The following is a 22050-nucleotide window of genomic DNA, read 5'->3' as shown; positions in this document are numbered from 1 at the left end:
TGATAAATCTTTAATTTGAAACAAATATGATCCTATAATGTGTTAGAATTTGTTATCAAAATTTTATATTGATATCGTATGAAAAATTAGAACTATTTGATAAAGAAATAATTTTTAATTGAATTTTTTATTTCCAATTATAAATTTAATATTTTTATTAAAATTTTAAAAATAATGCATAACTTTATTTGTTAAATCGTAACATAAGTTTAATATTATTTCCTTTGTTTTAGTTGTTTTTTTATTATTTTTATTATAAATTTAATATTTTTATAACAAGTAAGCTAAATAAATTTTATTTACGACTATTTTCAATCTTACAATTAGATTTTTACTTTTATATCATTCTTAAACTTTGTATTATTTTATTATAAATCTAATATTTTTAATAAATTATCAATTTTATTTAAATTAATTTATTATTGAAAATAACTTTTATCGTTTGATAACTTTTATCAATTTTAATCTGTTCGGGTTGCTTTCGGGTCAGGTTAAATTTGGTTCGGGTTACTTTCGGATCTGGTTGATTTCGATTTCATTAAATTTTGGATCAGATATGGTTCGAGTCGAGTCAAATCAAATTTGATTATCATGTTAGGGTTAATATCATGTATTGAGTTTAATAAATCAATTCGGGTAATCGAGTTCTACTCAAGTTTGCCAGTTCTATCCTCAATGTTAGTCAGTATTTTTATTTTCTTTTATTTAACTCTGTTTTTTTAAAATAATAATAATAATAATAATAATAGCTATCATATGATATTAATTAGTTTTGAAATTTATTCAGAATCCGCTGAGATAACTTTGTCGACGCCACCTCTTTTACGAACAACTACTTCCTACCTAAATCCATATCGACATGGCGCGTTTTAAATAATAAACCCTCGCACCAACTACATTACAAATCCCTTGAAGGTATGCTAGCGTTACTGATTTATTCTGGATTTAATAGAGTAAATTACATTGTTTCTCACTAAATTATACTCTCTATCCTATTTTCCTCACCCAACTTTCAATTTTTCTATTTTACTCATTGAACTTTACAAATTAAATATTTTTTCTCACTCTTTTGTTAAATATTTAACGGCGTTTCGGCGTGGCACAAGCATCAAAACGATGTCATTTAAAAAATTCAAATATACACCAAACGATGTCGTTTCAAATCCTATATTAAAAGTTCGATCAGTAAAATAAGAGAGAGAGTAAAGTTCAATGAGAAATTGTGTAATTTACCCTTTTTCCTTTTCTTATTCATTTTCTCTCATTTGGAACCATGTCATTTTCATTCCAACCATCATCAACAATCTCAAATTTCATGAGTCGATTCATCTCAACCCCTTAGTCCGAATTTGGTGGTTGTTTCACCGAAAAATATCTTAAAACTCGTAAATCTCGACTGAAACGTTTTTGCTTCCTCACGATGTTGTGGCAAAGCGACCCATGAAATTTGAAACTGAACGTCCTCCATCTATGACGGTTGACGATGGTCAGCTGTGGCATCCGACCAACTTCTGTTTTTATTTAATATTTTTAATTATTTTATATTAAAAAATAAAAATTGCCACATCATCTAGCCGTTAGAAAGAAAACGGGGGAGCGAGCAAAATGATTAAATTCTTAAGTTCAGTGAACAAAATAGAAAAAATGAAAGTTGGGTGAGAAAAATAGGAGAGACAATATAGTTCGATGAGGAACAATATAATTTACCCTTAAATATATTTTAATTTTCAATCTGATCATGTTTTCCTTTATCATGTCTTTATTGTCTCCCAGTTCTCCATTGTGAACTTATGAAACGAGTCACATAATTTTTTTTTATTAATTTAGGATGATTACAAATGATAATATATGTTTTAGTAATTCTGTAAGTGTTGATGTTCGAACTCATGACCTTTAGGGATTTGATCCATATAAAAATAAATTCATTAAAAAAAGTTTTGAATTTGTTCGAATCATTGGGAGCTCCATTCTAAGCAGTTCATAATCTCGAAATTGATCCAGATTGGATATATATTCAAGCTCATCCTCTGAGAAAGGAATTGATGCCTGAGGCCAATGGATTCACTCAAAGTAGGGATCCTCCAGGTTTTCGGGAAGGCATAGGCCATGATCAATTGGAACAATCTCCACTAGATCAAGCCCCCCACCTCCATCAAATTTTCTAACCAGAAGATTTCCAGCATGCCTATCAGTGTTCAAAATGCGGATATCTAATATCCCTATCTTTATGTACAGCAGAAACTGGAAAGCTTGAAGTCCCATAATCACTGGCATCAAAATCATGACGGATAAACTGCTGCAAAGAAGCAATCTTGCTAAATTCCTTTCGCTCTTGCTGTTTGTTTCCATTCACTCCATCATTGACATTAAAAACCGAGTGTGTGACCTTCACAAGAGCATAAGAGGGAGCATTGGCAAAGTGATCATAATCAAGAAGATAAGCCGCTACCTCCCTAAAGCTGCTCTCCCCAACACGTACTAAGCGTTTCAGTCCTGGCTGCCCAAGGGCCTTGCCAATAAAACCTTTTGGGTTGTTCGGCGCATAAGGTTCTTCATCAGTTGGTTTAACGATTGCTCAATTTGCACCCTGGCTATTTCGAAGAGATAAAATGAATGATATTTAAGGTTTGGCTTTCCCATTTCTTTGTTGAGTGATAGAGAACAAAGAGGACTCTCGCGCGCCGCCGCCGCCGCCGTCCGTCTCGGGTCGTGGTAATACGTGTCTTCGACACGTCTGCGCGAATACTATCTTTTTAGAGAAAATTCTTAAGAAACAAATGCAGTCGTTGCGAATTTGGAATAAATCGCAACGCAAACTTCGACTATCGCAACGCGAACTTCGACTATCGCAACGAATTTGGACTATCGCAATGCGAATATGTAAATCGCAATGCGATAGTCGACTATCGCATTGCGATTTATATATTCACATTGCGATAGTCCAAGTTCGCATTGCGATAGTCGAAGTTCGCGTTGCGAATCTGGAAACTGATTTGCGATACCGGAGATCGCGTTGCGAATTATCGATCGCATTGCGATTTAGTTGGTCATTTTGACAAATCCAAAAAAAATTTGATCAAAATCGTATATTATAAGGCATTTTTGGTCAATGAAGTTATTTTCTCTTTCGAAAATAGTAAGCACCTCCTGTTGAAATAGAGAGAAGCGTAATGAGAAACAATGGCTTGAGTTTTCCATTGATTAAGAGTGAATATATATACACAAAATTGGACACATAGAAATAGGAAACTAGCCTAGAGTTAGGGGATTACAACTAATTACAAGGCATAAAAATAGGAGACTAGCCTATAGTTAGGGGATTACAACTAATTACAAGAATATTATAATTGATTACAATAATTTAAAATATAGATAAAATCTATTATAATTAATTCTCTAATATGCCCCCTCAAGATGGAGCTCCGGAGGAGACACCAATCTTGACCCTTAAATCTTGGAATCGACTTCGTGGAAGCGGTTTGGTAAGAGCGTCGGCAAGTTGATCTGCTGAGGAAACATGAGTAACACGAAGAGCACCTGATTGAACTTGACCCCGAATAAAGTGATAGTCAAGTGCCACATGTTTCATGCACGAATGAAAGATTGGATTAGAACAGAGATAGGTGGCACCAACATTGTCTCAGTAGATAACAGGCGGTGTAGAAAGAGTGATGCCAAGTTCTGTGAGAAGGGAACAAATCCAATTGAGTTCAGAAGTAGTAGCGGCAACTGATCGATACTCAGCCTCCGTGGAGGATCGAGCAACTGTACGTTGTTTCTTGGATGACCAAGAAATAGGATGACGACCAAGATAGACAATATAGGCACTCGTTGAGGTATAATCATCTTTGTTTCCAGCCCAATCAGCATCTGAGAATGCATGAAGGGAAAGTGGATTTGCCTTGTGAAGGAATAATCCATGAGTTAATGTGCCACATAGATATCGAAGCAGTCGTTTTGCAGCATTCCAATGTTCAGACGTCGGGCGATGCATGAATTGAGAAAGCTTGTTGACGGCATATGCTATGTCTGGGCGAGTGAGGCAAAGATACTGTAGACTGCCAACAATTGTTCTATATTCTGTGCAGTCAGTTAGAGCTGTACCTGAATGAAGTGTAAGATTTCCATCTGTAACAAGTGGTGTAGCAACAGGTTTTGCACCAATCATTTTTGTCCGGGCAAGAAATCAGTGATGTAGCGCCTTTGAGTAAGCAGCAGACCGGATGGAGTAGTTAGAACCTCAATGCCGAGAAAATAAAACAATGTGCCAAGATCCTTGATTGAAAATCTTTGTGCCATGAGGTCAATGTAGCGCTGAATAATATTGGTGTTGGTGCCTGTGATAATAATGTCATCCACATAAACAAGTAGATATATAGTAGTGTCACCTGAGTGAAGAATGAATAGGGAAGTGTCTGCTTGAGAGTTTGTGAACCCAACTCAATGAGGAATTGGTGAAGTTCAAGGTACCAAGCCCGTGGGGCCTGCTTGAGTCCATATATTGCCTTCTTTAGTTTGCATACATGTGTTGGATTGTCTTTATCAACAAATCCTGGAGGCTGGGCCATGTAGACATCTTCGGAAAGATGGCCCTGAAGAAAGGCATTATTAACATCCAATTGTCGCAATTGCCAACCTCTACTGACTGCCAGGCTTAGAACAAGTCGTATTGTTGTCGGCTTGACAACCGGACTAAAGTGTCATGATAATCCACTCCAGGTATTTGATGAAAGCCTTTGGCAACTAATCTAGCTTTGTACCTGTCAATAGAACCATTAGGAAGCCGTTTAATACGAAAGACCCACTTACATCCAACAAGATTCTGCAGAGAAGTAGATGGAACAAGCTCCCAAGTTCCATTCCGAACAAGAGCATCAAACTCATCATTCATAGCTTGTCTCCATTTGGGATCTTTTAGGGCTTGAGAAACAGTATGAGGCTCAATGTCTGATGGTTGAGAAATGATAGCAGTGAGGTTTATTTTGGTTAGGGGTTTATGGATGTTGTTTTTCGATCTAGTGGTCATGGGATGGGTATTTTGATGGGTGGGTTGCGTTATGATTGAAGCAGAAGAGGTCTCAGAATTGTGTGGTTCTAGTGGTAAATGGTCGACGATGGTTTCTTGGCGATTAACCGAGCTGTGTTCGGGTAAAGAGAGGTCTATGGATAGGGATCGACGGTCGACTGATGAGGAAGGGCAGTGGTCTGTTTGGGTATTTTGTGACGGATGTTGACATGAGGAATCCCTTTGTGGAGGCGTATTGAGTGAGCCACTTGAAATTGGTAAAATTTGGACCGGGGATAGCCATTTGGAAATGATCTCTGGGGTGGGACGCGCTAGATGGATTTGGTGAGTGCTAAAGGGAAATGAGTTTTCAAGAAATTTGACATGACGAGAAATGTATATTTTAGAAGTGGGTAGAGCGAGACAGATATATGCACTTTGTGTTAAAGAGTAGCCAAGAAAAACACAAGGAGTGGAACGAGAGTCAAGTTTGTGCTGAGAATAAGGACGAAGCCACGGATAACATAAGCAACCAAACACCCGAAGTTTAGTGTAGTTGGGTTGAGACTCAAAGAGTTTCTCAAAAGGAGATGAAAAATGTAGTGTGGGTGTGGGCATACGGTTGATGAGATATACAGCAGTGGCAAAGGCGTAAGTCCAATAAGTTAAAGGCATTGATGCATGAGTAAGGAGAGATAGACCAGTTTCAACAATATGTCGATGACGTCGTTCAGAAAAACCATTATGTTCTGGTGTATGGGGTGGTGTAGTAAGATGTGATATACCATTGGTGGAGAGAAAACGATCAAGGGCTTGATATTCACCACCATTATCTGAATAGAGGGTAATAATTCGGTGTTTAAATTGGTTTTCGACTAATGCCTTGAAACGTACAAAGACGTCATGCACATGAGATTTTCGTTTAAGGGGATAATACCAAATATATCGTGTATAATGATCAACAAAATAACATAGTATTGAAAACCATCAACAGAATAAACAGGAGAGGTCCAGACATCAGAAAAGATAAGTTCAAGCGGGTGAGATGAAGTTAAGGTAGAAGAAGAAAATGGAATTTTATGACTTTTATTGCATGAACATGCATTGCAATGTGTGAAGGAGGATAACGGACTAGACAATGGTAAAGGAAATTTGGAAACAATATTTTTCATAATAGTAAATGACGGATGACCTAGTCTAGAGTGCCACTCGGACGAAGTGGTCTTGACACTGGAAAATGCAAGCAATGGTGAAGAGGAAACTGAAGGGGATGTAGTCGGCCACTCATATACGCCATCCTTAGGTTCACCCATCAAAAGGATTGTCCCCGTGTTTAGATCCTTCACCTGAAAAGCAGAGGGTGAGAATTCAACAGAAACATGGTTATGAGTGCAAAATTGATAAATCGAAATTAAGTTCTTTTTCATGGAAGGGACACAAAGGACATTTTGTAAAGTAAAGGTGCGAGAGGAAGTTGGTATGGTGGTAGAACCAGTATGGGTTATGTGAAGGGCCGATCCATCGCCAATCATGACATCATCAGATCCTTGGTACGAGCTATGAAGAGAGAGATTGCTCAAGTCAGACGTAACGTGGTGAGATGCTCCACTATCCAGCAGCCAAGTAGGTGTAGTGTTGTTGCCCAGAATAGTATGATTGGCTCGTGGTTGCCAGGGTGTGGAAGGGCGATATCCCTGAGAGCCTTGAGGACGAGATGCTGGTGATTGTTGATTATTGACAAGCCGAAACATTGGGCATCGTTTGGCAGTGTGTCCTTGAGTGCCGCATGCTTGACAACGACCCAAATAAGGTTTGGGTTGGCGTTGATCATGAGGAGAAAGTATAGTGGTAGGGCCTGATTGTTGTGAATTGGTGGCTGGTGGACGCTAATTTGGACGATTCCGAAAAGCCGTGGGATTTGCCGTGGCTGGTAGTGATAGGGAAGGTGGTTGAGCGGTCTGAAGAGATGTTTCTTTGTTGAGAAGTTTCTCATGAAGTTCAGCAAAAGAAATTGACGTGTCACGGGCATTAATGGCATCAATGACAGATTTATACTCATCACTTAGTCCTTCTAGAACCCGATCAATAAGATCCTCATCATCAATTGGCTTCCCTAGAAGAGCAAGTTCATCGGCACGAGTCTTTATCGCTTGCATGTATTCACTAATTGATTTTGAGCCCTTGTTACACCGCTTTAATTGTTCCTTCAATTGTTTAATATGACCACGAGATGGTTTGGCGTAGGTATTAGCTAAGGTTTGCCATGCATCAAGGGAAGTGGTGGTGCGGGCAATAAGCGGTTGCAATGAAACGGAGATGGCACCAAGGAGAGCGCTAAAAAGGAGACGATCCTGACGCTTCCAGGTTGTGTACGCCAGATTTGGAGATGTAACACCATTGACGGTGATGGTGGGTTGTGGTGGAGTTTGAGTGCCATCAATAAAGTGATGAAGATCATAACCTTCAAGAAGAGATTGGATTTGAAGGCTCCATGTGAGATAATTGGTGGATGACAATTTGGTGATATTGGAGAGATTTATTGTAAGGAGAGGATGTTGAGGATCTTGAGAATTTTGGATAGTAATAGGATCGTTGGTGGAAGAGGAAGTCGTATGGGAAGCCATTGAAGGGACTAGTGGCGTAGTTTTAGATATATGTATATGAAGGATCGTGGTGTTTTTGAACCAAAAAAAAGGAGAAGAAAATATGCTCAGGAAGATTAGGCTCGTGATACCATGTTGAAATAGAGAGAAGAGTAATGAGAAACAATGGCTTGAGTTTTCCATTGATTAAGAGTGAATATATATACACAAAATTGGACACATAGAAATAGGAAACTAGCCTAGAGTTAGGGGATTACAACTAATTACAAGGCATAGAAATAGGAGACTAGCCTAGAGTTAGGGGATTACAACTAATTACAAGAATATTATAATTGATTACAATAATTTAAAATATAGATAAAATCTATTATAATTAATTCTCTAATACCTCCTAGACCACTACAAACAGGGATGGGATCAATCCCAATTTTCATTGCTTCTACAATTTTTCTTACCAGTTTTTTTATTCTGGAAATGTGATCTGAACATACTAATATCTCAATTGGACCAATCTGATCTCTCTGCTGAATATCCTTCCCAGTAGGTGAGAGACATGGAGTAGATGAGCATCTGTGGATGAAGTTTCTCATGAGAAGAAGTGGAGAATCATTTCTGACAGTACTTAGATCATTCTTAAGCACCACGTCCCAAAAAAGAGCGACCTCTCCTCTATTGGAACATTAAGAGCAATCTGTAGTTTCCTTTTCACAGTACGAGCATTGTCGCACCTATCTAACTCTATACCAAGAACAGAGCCAGTTTCAGTCTGCACAAATACACGTTTTCTTCGAGAAGGTTTTGTTTCCATCCTCTTATTTCCATGAAATTCACTATTAAAGAGTCCCGTGAATGCTGCAACAGCCATCGAGTTATAATGGGGCAGTTCGGATCAAGATATGTGAAATGAAGCGAAGTACCGGTAGAGTTCAGTATCAGCAGTGAAAATGGCGACATCAGAGAGCTTTTCTCTCAAGCAGACGCCAAAATCAAATGCTGGTAAAACATGAATGGAAATGATTGTGTTGTATGTGTTCATAATCGCCCGGATGAATTCAATCAGTAACTCTTCGTTTTACATTGTAACAGATTCAGTAAAGCAAAAGCAAATATAAAATACAGTGAAACTGCTACATCGTTGAAGTAAGCTGATACCAGAAACCAATGGAAAGATAAAGGACCCATTACAATAATCACAAGAATGATTCAATTTCTTAAAGGACAGAGAATTAGAATGAAAAGTAACAGAATTAGAAGAATAAAATAAAGTTTATATAAATTATCACTGAAAACCATAGTGCACATAAATTATCATTAATAACCATATTTTACATAGGAGTAAAATCTTTCATTTTGGTTTACTAAAACAGTTATTCATCAAAATATTGTTTTCTTTTCCATCCGAAAGCGTTTTTTTTTCCAGTTTTGCTTTCAAAAGATAAAAAAACAACGGAAAATATTATCTTCAATAGTTTTCAATACATTGTATACATATAGAGAGAGAAAGAGCGGGAATATTAGCATTTCATCAACTAATTCAACGAATTTATTCTTATTTCTTAATAGTTTATATGATTTACCAAAACATTATATTAACAAAAAGAAATACATTCCTTCACTGTTTTGGCTTCTTCAAAACGCTAATGAACGTCTCACTATCAACACAACAATGGAAAGCGAAAAAAGGTGAAGGAACAGTTGGATTTCATTCTTCAGAATTAAAGAATAAATAAATAAATCACAAAAGAGGAAATGATTTCATTATCTAAGACAATAAAAGGGAACGTGAAGATGAATGACTCACCGGCGACGAAGAAATGGACGGCGGAGCAGCGATGGAGCTAGAGCTACCGCCGCTGATGAGAACGAACGTCGGTGAAGGTAAAGCAACGGCTATGATTCGATTAGTGTTATTCTCTGATCCCGCTCTTCTCCGAGATTTGTTTGTGTTTTAACTTGTTTTCAGAAGAAACGTGAGGGAGTTTCGACAGTTAAATACTGATAAAAATATTAAGTTTCCAAATTTGTTATTGGGTGGTATGACTACGTGGATAATTCAGATTTTGCCATGTCATACAATTGTGACGTGGCCACATCTTGGAAGCGTAGAGCAGTTAATCAGTTGGTCCCTGCCGTGATTGCCAAAACCTCTAATCATTTATTTGTCATTAACTAAAATGGAAATTGGATTTTCCCCGAACAAAAACATACATCTCTTATATCATCTCGTCCGGGCCAGTATATTACTTATAAATTCATAAATAGAAATTTATATTTATTATTAATTTTCTAGTAGTAATTATTTTAAATAATATGGTAAAAAAATGATTAAAGTGGAGTGTTCTGAAATTTATTTTTCATTTAAGGTCTTTGTTATTGTATTAATAGAATAGGTAAACAAAATTTAATGTATTTAAAAATTTACATTTTTGAAAAAGATGTATAAAAGACATAACATTTTCTTTACACTATATACAATTTAGTGAGTTATAGTTTATAAGTCATTGGATCGTCGGATATATTTTTTTTAAAATATGAAATATTCTTTACGTCTTTTCACTTATACTTCAACAAACAACTTAATTGAAAAAAAAAATATTCATTACCCTACTTGAACTATTCCTTTTTTTCACTGTATTATTTGGGAAAAAAATATTTTCTAGCATTGTTAGATTTAAGAAAATTTAAGGAAAAATCTTTTAATATTACTGTAAATTTTCTTATAAAAATTAAAATATCCATTCTAATATGATGATAAAAAATAAATAATTTTATATATAATAGTAAAAGTTAAAAAGCCAATTTTTACACTTTTAAAAAACCAAATTAATTTTTTTTATTTCAAAAACACTTTTTAAAATTTTATTTTTTATTATAAAATATCTCCAAAAAATAAAATTAAAAAATAAAGAAAAAATTTAAATTTAAAGTAAGTCCTAAATTGCGTCTCTTTTTTGAACTTTAGAATTACTTTTTTATCAAAATAAATCTTTAAATTATTATATATAATGGCTTTAGATATCTAAATGTTTTTATTTAAAATAAATCTTTAAATTATATTTTTTCTACTTTAAGTCTTTATTTTTTTTAATTATAATAAATATTTAATTTTGTGTGATATATCAATATTTCGTTGATTAAAAGAATTGTTTTAATTAAAACGTGTTAAAATTTAAAATAATTGCGTATAATAATTAAACTTTTTATTTTATTTAAAAAATATTTAGAGATTTAAACCAAGGAATAATTACACTTTAAACACTCAACTTTACTTCTAAACTTTAGAAAAACTTACCAAAAGTATGAAAGAAGATCTCTTATAAACGTACGAATTAAATTATCTTAATAATTAAAGAAATCGTCATTATTTTTATAAATCACAAATTCAAACATCAACAATCGTAATAAAATAATTAAAATTTTATTATCAAATAATTAAAAATATTTAAAACAAATATTATTCTATAATCACATTAACTTCTCATAAAAAAAAATTGTTCCTAAAAGTCACCATGCACGCGTAAATGAGCACCTACCACCACCCAACGCCACCAATATTTTTTCAAATAAAAACGTATCAATCAATAAAGCCATAAATTCTTAAATAAATAAAAAACATAAATTCCAATTTTTTACAATAATCTTTTTTTCCGCCCCCTTTTTAGGGCAAAATTTATCCCTGTTTTCTGCAAAAACTGACTCGCCAGACTCGTTCGAACTACTCTTTTTCCGTCCCTCTGCACCTCCGCTTTGTTAGAATTTTTACATTTTTTTATGTTTATAAAACCAAGCAGCGAAATGGTGAAATCCGTGGCAACGGCGCAGCTTCATCAAGAAGATGAAGACGACGATGGTTTCGAAGATAGAGGTGTTTTCCTTTTATAAGAATTTCAGTAATTATTATTATGTTTTAATTAAAAATGTTCTTCTTTATAGAGGAAACAGTGAAAGTAGAAGAGAAAGGAAGTGAGCAAAAGACGAGCACTAATCGGTCTAAGCATTCTGAGACAGAGCAGCGTAGAAGAAGTAAGATTAATGAAAGGTATAAAATTCAAATTTCCTTCTTTTTTCCATTGGGGTTTAATTTTGTATTTAAGTATTAGTTGACTTTCCAGAACTGAAAATGTTCAGATGTATTGGCTATGAATGAGATAATTTTTTAGAAGTACTTAAATTAGAGGGCTTTGGTTGTAATGGTATTTCACGAAATATCAAACAGTGTGTTGAGTGTTATTGTCTCATATGGTTTGCTTATATATTCCATTTTGTTTTATGTTAGATTGCTGTAACATACGTGAAGCCATCTAGTGATTCTTTTGTTAACTCAAGTTTGCACAATAAGCCTTTTTCTATTGTTTGTTTGGTTTTTTTTTTTTTGGGGGGGGGGTGCCGCTGCTTGGTGCATCTGAATATGGGTTCTGAAAGCTTCCTTGAATTCAATTATGTTGTATTTTGATGATACAGTGTGGCAGTAATCAGTTTCAATTCTTTGAATATATTTGAAGCATTCTTTGGTTATTTTTGTGTGATAGGTTCCAGACTTTGAGAGATATTATACCTCAAAATGATCAAAGAGAGACAAGGCATCTTTTCTGTTAGAGGTCACCACTCAACGACGTTTTTTCCTTTAATATGCTATACACATACATTAGATATGTATGTACATGCATATATTTAATCATTTATGGTTCCTTGATGGATTTTGAATAAGACCTACTTATGTGTAGGTCATAGAGTACATTCAGTTTTTACAGGAAAAGTTGCTAATGTATGAGGGATCGTACCATGGGTGGAGCCAGGAGCCAACAAAAATGATTCCATGGGTAATCTAATTTATGCTTCATATTTGCGCCTTTGTACACCCATGTCAATGTGGTTACTTTGCACAATCATATAGTTATATTTTTGTTTTAGATTAATGTTTGAGAGGCTTACCTATTGAAGATCTAAATGCTAAAGGATGGGTGTTGAAGTTCCAGTGCATATGCTGAATTCGTTTTGGAGATAATTATTGGCATGCACATCCAAATAGTAGTTTTCAATTGACAATAGATGAACGCATCTTATGTTTTGAGCAATAGGGTGGGCATTTTTTCTCTTTGCTTTGAACTTTTAGGTTAATGAGTTATAACTGGAGCCTTCTGTAAATAATAATTTTGTTCACATAACTTTTCATAATTCAAGATGAAGCTAACTGATTTGTTTTATTTATTTTTTAACAGAAAAATCATCATGGGGTTGCAGAGAATTTTATTGACCATTCTCACACTATGAAGAATGGATCTACTTGTGAGAATGATGGTGGCATTCCGTCAATGGTTGCGAATATGCAGAATTCAATTGAGTCCAACTTGGGTGATGCTGCAGTTTTTAAAATACTTGATCATCCCCCTGCATCATCTACTTCTATGGTTAACATGCAGACACGGTCGGAAGCAATTGCTACTCATGGAAGAGGTAGCATCGCTTTTCATGAGTCGGGTACATCAACCCCAGTTTCAGTCATGGCAGAGTAGAGACTGTCTGACTGAGAGTGTTATTCCGAACAATTTAGCAATTGAACAAGAGGACTTGACTATCAGAGATGAATCAGTTGGCTTGTCAAGTGCTTACTCTCAAGGGTGAAAAACTGCTCTGTATAACTTACGATTTTCCCTGACATAATGTACTAGGAGTTGACTTTTTCATGATTTCTTTCTCAGATTTTGGTTAATGGTGTTATCTGTTTACTGATATCAATTATGACATGCCCTTTCATGGTAGGTTTTATACATGCTATTAAAGAGATCAGTTTTTGTTTCCAACAGGATATTGAATTCTCTGACACAGGCTCTACAGTCTTCAGGAGTGGATATGTCTCAGTCGAGCATCTCTGTGAAAATTGATGTTGGTAAACGAGTAGTTAGTGGAGTGACTTCTATGCCATCCAGTTCTAAGGTTTATTTATAATCCTTTTTGGCCAGATTAAGTACTAGCTAAGTTGTTTTTGTGTTTCGCCGTCTTCAATTATTCCCCTCCCAGTTTAGTGACGGTTTGGACACGAGTCAGTAAAACTATTTGCTTCATATTCTAACCTGTTTTTCTTTTTCACCTGTCATCTAGGAGAAAGAAATCCGACACATAAGCAATCAAGTGATCATACAAACTGGAGTTCGGAGCTGCTCAGAGGAGTCTGGTCGGGCTTATAAGAGGCATAGAACTGGGGAAAGCTAATGTATGATTCGTGATCTATTTTTTTCCCCATTTGCTTCATTCGGTTCCTTTTTCAGTCGATTAGGGTGCTCATTTTTGCCATGCCACGGTCCTCATATTATTAGGTCTTAAGACCAAATGTAAATGTTTATGCACAGCTTGGTTTGCCAGGTCGCATCAATTCTCCTAGGGTGATAGCTGTTATATATTCTTTATTTAAAACTTGTTTGGGACATAGGCTTCCATTCATATATGAGAAGCTGCTTTGTTACTGTTACTATAATATTATTGTAGTATCTTCCATTTCCCACATGTTCAAAGTTTTTTGGCAACATTTCTTGTCTTGTGCACCTTCAAAATGACCTTTGTTTGTTCATTACCAAGTGTTTGGGAACAGTGTCTTTAAAATCGTCTTACTGGTTTGTTTTGAGTTCAGACAAATATACGTTTGCTTGAGCCAGAAAATATAATCCATGGTTTGGATCCAAACCGGTCTAATTTGAAGAACCGACTGAATTATCGGATTTTAATTAATCGGTTTGATTTGTTGAGGATATATGATGTTTTTAGGTGTATGGCGAGTCACAAGATTGGCATGACCAGAGGCTCAACCGTTGGATTTGAGGTCTTATTTAGGTGTATGTTGTCATAAGATTGCAAGATGTGAGGTTACTAATACAAAAGAAAATCTAGGCAAAAAGGTACAAGAGACCCTTGTGCTTTTAAAAAATCTTAATGTGGTCCTTAAATTATTTTAGGCCCTTGTACTTTAAAAAAAAACTTAATATGGTCCTTAAATTATTTTTGCATTCAATGTGACCTTTTGACTAATAATTTTTGTCATTGATCATTATGAATTTTACATAACGGTCTACGAAGTTGACTTGATAGTCTACGGTGGTTGGTGATATAATAAATTGGGTAAATTGATTTTTGGTTAAGCTTGAGGGTTTAATTGTTTTTTTTAAGTTTAAGGGTTTTATTTGAATTTTTAAAATATTTTAAATCTAAAATATAAGATATTAAAAAAATAAATATAAAAATGCTAAAAATAAAAATTCAATTACTAAATTTATATATATATATATATATATATATATATTATCATTATTTTTTACTTGGAATTTTTTACTTTTATTTATATAAATTTGGATTGGTCCATTCTGTACAAAGTTCATGTTTCATATATCTCTAATTATTTTTGAATATTAAATGTATTTTTAATTCTACGTTACTATTTTTTTATAAATTTGAATTAAAATAAATATTAAAAAGTATTATTAAAATAAAATTTAAAATTTATGAAATTAAAATTTGTTTATAAATTATCATAAAAGTATATAATTAAAAAAAGAGAAAATAACCTCACTGACCAAAATCCCATATAATATACGATTTTAACCAATTTTTCCGGATTTGCCAAAATGACCAACAAAATCGCAATGCGATCGCTAATTCGCAACGCGATCTCCATTATCGCAAATTCGCGTTGCATTTTCGCAATGCGATAGTTGAAAATCGCGTTGCGATGGTCTACAGTATCGTTGCGATTTTCCCAATTCGCAATGCGAATAAGTAAATCGCAACGCGAATTGGGAAAATCGCAATGCGAATAAGTAAATCGCAACGCGAATTGGGAAAATCGCAATGCGATACTGACTATCGCAATGCGATAATAAAAAATCGCAACGAGATACTTACTTTCGCAACGCGATACTGACTTTCGCAACGCGATAATACATAATCGCAATGCGATTTTCAAAGCGCCATTAGTATCCTGGCCAAGTATTTTATTTTTAAATTCCAAACATGAATATTAATATATGGAACACTAACTGTCCACAGTATATCCCGTAATCGCAACTCATAACCTAAAACCTAAAATCACAACTCAGTCCCATCTCCATCTCTCACTCTCTCACCCATCTCCGACGAAATCCGTCCCCATCTCCGGCGAAATCCGTCTATCTCCATCTCTCAGAGCCACCCTCACAATCAAATGGAAAATCAACCAAATCAACCAACGAGGGTTAGTTTTTTTAATTATTTTCTTTTTGAAATTTTTGCATTATTATTAGGTTTTTCATATTGAAATTGATGATAAGTTTACTGATAATTTCAATAATAGATTAACCATTTCACTTAGATTGCTTATTAAATCAACCAAGAATCGCAACGCGAAATGCAAACAACGCGATTTTAGTTTCGCGTTGCGATTCTCTCGTTGCGATAGTCATTTTCGTGTTGCGATTTTCATTTCAGAAACTATTCTTCTTCTGCAAATTGAATCTTGAATGAATTGCATTACTTCAACCAAAAAACAAAGACAAATACGAAATTCACAGTGTTGCATATTTAAGTTTGAAGAATAAACTACTACTATTTATGTTTATTATTGTTTTTGGTATATCTTCACAGTGTAGTTTTTGGTATATCTAATTTAGTATGTTTATTGTTTTTGTAGAACTTTTATTCGGCTCAATTGACCTTGAGAAATAAAGTCAGCCTGGCCAAAACAATTGCGTCGAAGCTTTCACCTACACAAAGAAAAATGTTTGAGGATACATGCTTCGGGCCATGGCTGAGAGTACAACATCCCGGTGGAGATGCGATGTTGACACACCTGTTTCTTCAAACCATGACTAGCGATCTACCATAGACTATACAACGTCGTGATGAAGAGATATGGTTTGATTTTCCATCGGCGTATACGTGTTTTGGGCGGGAGGAGTTTTGCTTAATCACCGGTCTACGCTTCGGACACGATGATGTAGGTCGGTACACTAGACACATTACCCGCCCATCATGGCTATCCCGGGTTTTTCCTGAGCTGGAGAGGCCGAGTCTACACGTAGAAGACCTTACAAGATTTTTGAATAATAAAGATGGTTTTACTCGGATGGATGACGTCGACGTTGTCCGAGTATGCCTTCTAATTCTTTTGCATGCCGGCTTTTTAGGCAGAGAGGCCAGACAACCTATTCCAAATGATCTAATCAAATTCGTAGAAGACCTAAATGCGTGGAACCTGTTTCCGTGGGGCTCGTATTTATGGAAAGCTACATGGAATAAGTTATCGTCTGCCTTGGATGATCGAAAAAGTTTGCATGGCGATGGTTCCAAATACACTTTGACAGGCTTTATTTGGGCCTTTAAGGTAAGAATTTTTATATGATGTTTCCAAAATTATAAGTAATTATTTAACAATTACTAATGTTTGTTATTATGTTGTTTGTAGATTTGGATATTTGAGGCCTTTCCCGCCATGAAGACATATGCAATAAAAACTTCAAATGATATTCCCAAGGCTATTTCCTGGAAGAGGAAACGGACCTTGTAATGGGAAGATTTACTACGGTATACGACAATAAATAATGTAAGTTAACATAAATACTACCATATGTTTATAAACAAGTTATTACTAGTACACGTTTAACTTTGTTTGAGCTTTTATATTGTTAGGAGGCCAACACTCCTCTACAGAGGCTGACACCCACGGAAGCTGAGCTTGCCACTGATTAGTGGCAAGCTAGTAAGCGTTTTTTTGATGGAACGGTTGATGAGCAGCCTCCACTTCGGGAGCCATCACCTCGCCCAGAGCTATCACCTCACCCAGAGCCATCATCTGATCGACCCGGCTATACACCTCCACAACGACAGCCATCACCTATTCTGTCACATCATCGAGCCTCTTCTCCACCATCACTGCAAGATAGGCGACCGGCAAAGATGCCACGATGTTTATCTCCTTGTTCTCCACCTCCACCTCAACCGGATGAGTTAGGGGAGTTACGTGATGAGGTCAATGCCTTGCGTGAGGAGGTCGGTACTTTACGCAAAGACGATGGTGCATGGCGTGTTGAGGTGTCTACATTACGCGGTGAGGTAGCCGCTCTACGTGAGATGGTAGCATCGTTGCAGAATGAGGTTCATACTCTACGCAACGAGGTAAGTTTAAGATTTTTCATACTCGTAATTCATTCGGTTGCTGCCAATACTGCTAAACTGTTTTTGTTAGTATTTGTTTTTGGTTTTGTTTTTGTCTTTTGGTTGAAGTAATGCAATCCATTCATGTTTCAATTTGCAGAAGAAGAATAGTTTACTTTCGCAACACGAAAATGACTATCGCAACGCGGAAATGGCTATCGCAATGCGAAATAAAAATCGCAACGACAAAATCGCAATGCGAAATGAAATCGCAACGACAAAATCGCAACGCGAAATGAAAATCGCAATGCGATTTGTGTTTCGCGTTGCGATTTGTCGTTGCGATTTCATTCAAGTTGCGATTTTGTCGTTGATTTTCATTTCGCATTGCGATAGCCATTTCGCGTTGCGATAGTCATTTCGCGTTGCGATTTTAAGTTTCGTGTTGCGAAAGTAAACTATTCTTCTTCTGGAATGTTTATATATGTTGTCCTTTTAAATGTTTATATAAGTGCTTACTTCTGGAATGTTATCTGAGCATTTTGTGAACTATGATAGAATAATGATTTGGGTGAATACAATGCTAGTTTGAAACATATTTGTCTTTGTTTAATATCATGTTGTTTATTTACTGATTTATGTATTAATTTTTTTTAGCGGCCCGATAAGGTGGATGCTTTACGTCGGGTTTTCCTTGCACGATGGAGTTCACGCATCAGACGGCGTGGACGTGCTATTACGTCTCCGTTCACCCCAATGGTGCGAAGACTCCGCAAGAAGAAGCCCGACTCACCGGTCATCCCTCAAGAGTCCCCTCCAATCGTTCAAGAGGCCCCTATTCTCCCTCAAGATTCCCCCCCACCGTTCAAGAGGCCACTGTCATCGTTGAAGAGGTCCCTCCCCATTCCAAAGCCCGATTCACATTGGGTAATATATCGAAGTATTGAGAAACCCCCACCGATTCCGGACATGATGGATGAGAGTTAGCTCTCGTATGAGTTACCGACTAGTACCCTTCCGGTATCTGAAGTGGAGAGGAGACAACTACCGGAAACAATTGTGGATAATACCCTTTGGGCTAAGACCGCAGTTGATTTTTATCTACATGAGCGGAGCCAAGGGTGTTACACTGACATCAGCAAACTCAACGATGAAATGTTTTGTTGCTTGATCGTCTTGGTGGGGTGTGCTATTAGGGGTTTGAAGACAGTGGCTATTTGGATGGGGAGGTAAGTCTTATATTTGTCTTATATATGATTTTGATTAATTTGTTTAAAAATTAATGTAATTCACTAATATATGTATTTTTTTGTAAAACAGCATATCGATGCGTGGGTGTCACGTCTACTAATAATAAGGAAGCTTAGGAAAAATAAAAAAAATTCGTTATATACAATAATGCCGACGGCTTTTCACGCAGTTCACTTGAAGAATCAACGAGATGAATCATTTTTGTTGGGCAATGGACAAGCTAAACTTTATCCTGCATGGTGGAGGTCGATAAGGTTAGTGTTTATTTTTAAATTTTTAAAGGTGTTCATAAATAAGTGCGCAAATAAATAATTATTAATTATGATCGCATGTGTTTATCCCTGTTTTAGAACGTCGTCATGGCTTCTCGTCCAACTTCAGCTCCCATCCCTGAAGATAATAGTGTATGACAGCATGATCAATTACATATCACTGTCTGATTTGAGAGATATTTTCAAGGGATGGAGCTCTCATTTGGCTAAATTCTTGGATGGGATAAGTATTGGAGTCATTCTGGACACAAGAAGCCAAAGAAGTTCAATGTCACAGTTGTCAGAGACGAGACCGCGCCACAGCAATCGTCGGGAGCCAGAGGGGATTGTGGTCCTCTCGTATGCCTTTGCTTGGCGCGTTTGACGACGGGAAGCACAGAGTTTTTACCTCCCACCGATAGAGATAGAGCTGCAGTAGGCTTGTGGTTTCGGCATTATATGGCTAGAGCAATATATTCGAGACGCTGCCTACCTGCATCCGCGTTATGAAAGTGTCCATTGTTAATTGGTAAGTCAAATGCAAGTTTTGTTAACATATATACTCCTTTGGTTTGAAAATGTTTGGTTAAGTACCTAGAATTCAATAATTTGCTGTTTGTAGGTTTTAGATGTGTAGGAAGTCTTGTTTGAGCAAATGTTTGGTTTCGCAGGTTAATCCTTAAGTGAGCTGCGTGAAATGGATGTACGGGGTCACAAAGTTGTTGATTCATTGATTCAATAATTGATGAAGAAATAAGAATTATTATTATTTTTTGATTGTTTAATTGATTTGTAAAAGATGATTTGTAAATGTTGATTTGTTTAATTATGTGTAAATAATTTGTGTTGAAATGTAATAGTTGATTTGTTGATTTTCATCTGCTTTATGTTGAAGGCAAAACAGACTATCGCAACGCGAAATGGCTATCGCAACGAGAAAATCGCAATGCGAAATGAAAATCGCAATGCGAAATGAAAATCGCAACGAGAAAATCGCAATGCGATTTCATTCGCATTGCGATTTTCTCGTTTTTCGCGTTGCGATAGCCATTTTCGCGTTGCGATAGTCAAATGATTGGTTAACATATATACTCTTTGGTTGAAAATGTTTGGTTAAGTACCTAGAATTCAATAATAATTGTTAAAAGTTTATGCATGTTCCTCGTTGCCTTTTTCATTCGCATTGCGATTCTATCGTTGCGATTTGTTTCGCATTGCGATGGTCAATGATTCCCTTTCGCAACGCGATTCTGACTTTCGCAACGAGATAATACAGAATCACAATACGAGTTTCAAAGTTCGTAACAGGTTTTAGTTTCGCAAGCCAAATTTTGTGTATATATACCAGCAGCAACAACTCATAACCTAAATCCCTAAATCGCAACTCATTCCATCTCCATCTATCACTCTCCGGCGACATCCGTTCCAATATCCAACGACATCCTTCCCATCCGGTAACAGGTCTAGTTTCGCATCTCGTTTGTTTAGTTACAACCATGAAATCATCTAATGTTGATCATGTTTGGATAGATTGTGTTTTGGAGGGTCATGGGAGAATGTTCATGGTGTTTTACAATATATGCCTTTACCCATGAATCTTCAACTAAAACTGTCATTAAAGAAGTTAACTTATGAAACCCTAATGTTACGTTTTCAAAGAAATTGAATTTAGAGCCCCTAAGTGGATTTAGGCTATTTATCAGAGAAATGGTAAAGTTTATTTGTTAACCGACAATGAAGATGTTGAACGATTCATTGCTTACATTAATGTTTCAAGTGATGATGTTACATTGTATGTTGTTGAACCTAGAAGTATTGTTGGGTCAGTAGCGGTAGTAATCAATAAGTGGGTCTCAAAACCCACAACCTTTCTCTAATCCAAATCCAAATAACTTTCAGCACCAAATTCCGGTTTTCGTATTGACCAATTAGACGATGATGAGCCAAGAGAAAAAATTGTGAGTACTAGTCAGTATTCGAAATTTGATCTTGGTCAATACCCGGACTTTGATATTGGTCAATACACGGATTTTGATGATGTTTCAGAGAAGAAACAACCCTGCGTGTAATGATTTTGATATTGGTCAATACCCGAATTTTGATGATGAAACCCCGTTGCCGAGGAAGATGTTGTTGATGATAATGAGGAGTTACGACTGTGAATGACATGTTGAACATCCATTCTGTAATTCATATAATCCTGAAGAAGAAAAGAAGAAGAAAAAGTCCCCGAAGAAAAAAATGCCACGGGAGTAACTGGAATATGCCAGAATTACTTCAGTTACCGGAAGAAGAGTTGGCAAAGAAAGCAGTTGATTGTTACACAAAAGTTATTCGTATCAAGAAAGATGATTGTTTTGATACAAAGGACCTGAAGATAGCTTTGTATACGAAATGTGGAAGATGGCTATCAACTAAAAGTTAACAAATCAAGCAAAGATCGTTTCGAAACAAGGTGTACGATTGACAAAAACTGTACGTGGCGTATGATTGCAAAGAGGATAAAATTTGCGCAATGTTTCAAGTTAGGATTTTATTGATAAACATACATGTTCAAGAACCCAAGTTTTCCTCACCATAGACAGGCAAACAAAAAGGTGTTGGGTGGTTTTCTGGCGGAGTTAATGTTTTGAATGGTAGGGTATATCGGGGACATGAAATTCTGACTGACATGAATGCTCGGTTCAAGATTAGTATATCATATTCTCAAGCTTGGAGAGCCAAATGTTATGCCTTGGAATTGTTGAGGGGGTCGCCAGAAGCATCGTTTGCCCAACTGCCGGCTTATTGTCACAATTAAAGCTGAAAAATCCTGGGTCGGTAA

At 36.0% G+C, this 22050-nt stretch overlaps 2 pseudogenes; one reads left to right on the top strand and one right to left on the bottom strand.

The window, feature by feature from the left end:
• Nucleotides 1–1893: 1893 nt before the first annotated feature.
• LOC120209935 lies at nucleotides 1894–9445 on the bottom strand (annotated as a pseudogene).
• A 1821-nt stretch (nucleotides 9446–11266) lies between these two features.
• LOC120209936 lies at nucleotides 11267–14062 on the top strand (annotated as a pseudogene).
• Nucleotides 14063–22050: the final 7988 nt, after the last annotated feature.

This window comes from Hibiscus syriacus, unplaced genomic scaffold (genome assembly GCF_006381635.1).
Source record: "Hibiscus syriacus cultivar Baekdansim isolate YM2019G1 unplaced genomic scaffold, ASM638163v2 tig00020944_pilon, whole genome shotgun sequence".
Lineage (NCBI taxonomy): Eukaryota > Viridiplantae > Streptophyta > Magnoliopsida > Malvales > Malvaceae > Hibiscus > Hibiscus syriacus.
The sequence above is the reverse complement of the archived record's forward strand: the minus strand, read 5'-3'. Positions and strand labels throughout refer to the sequence as shown.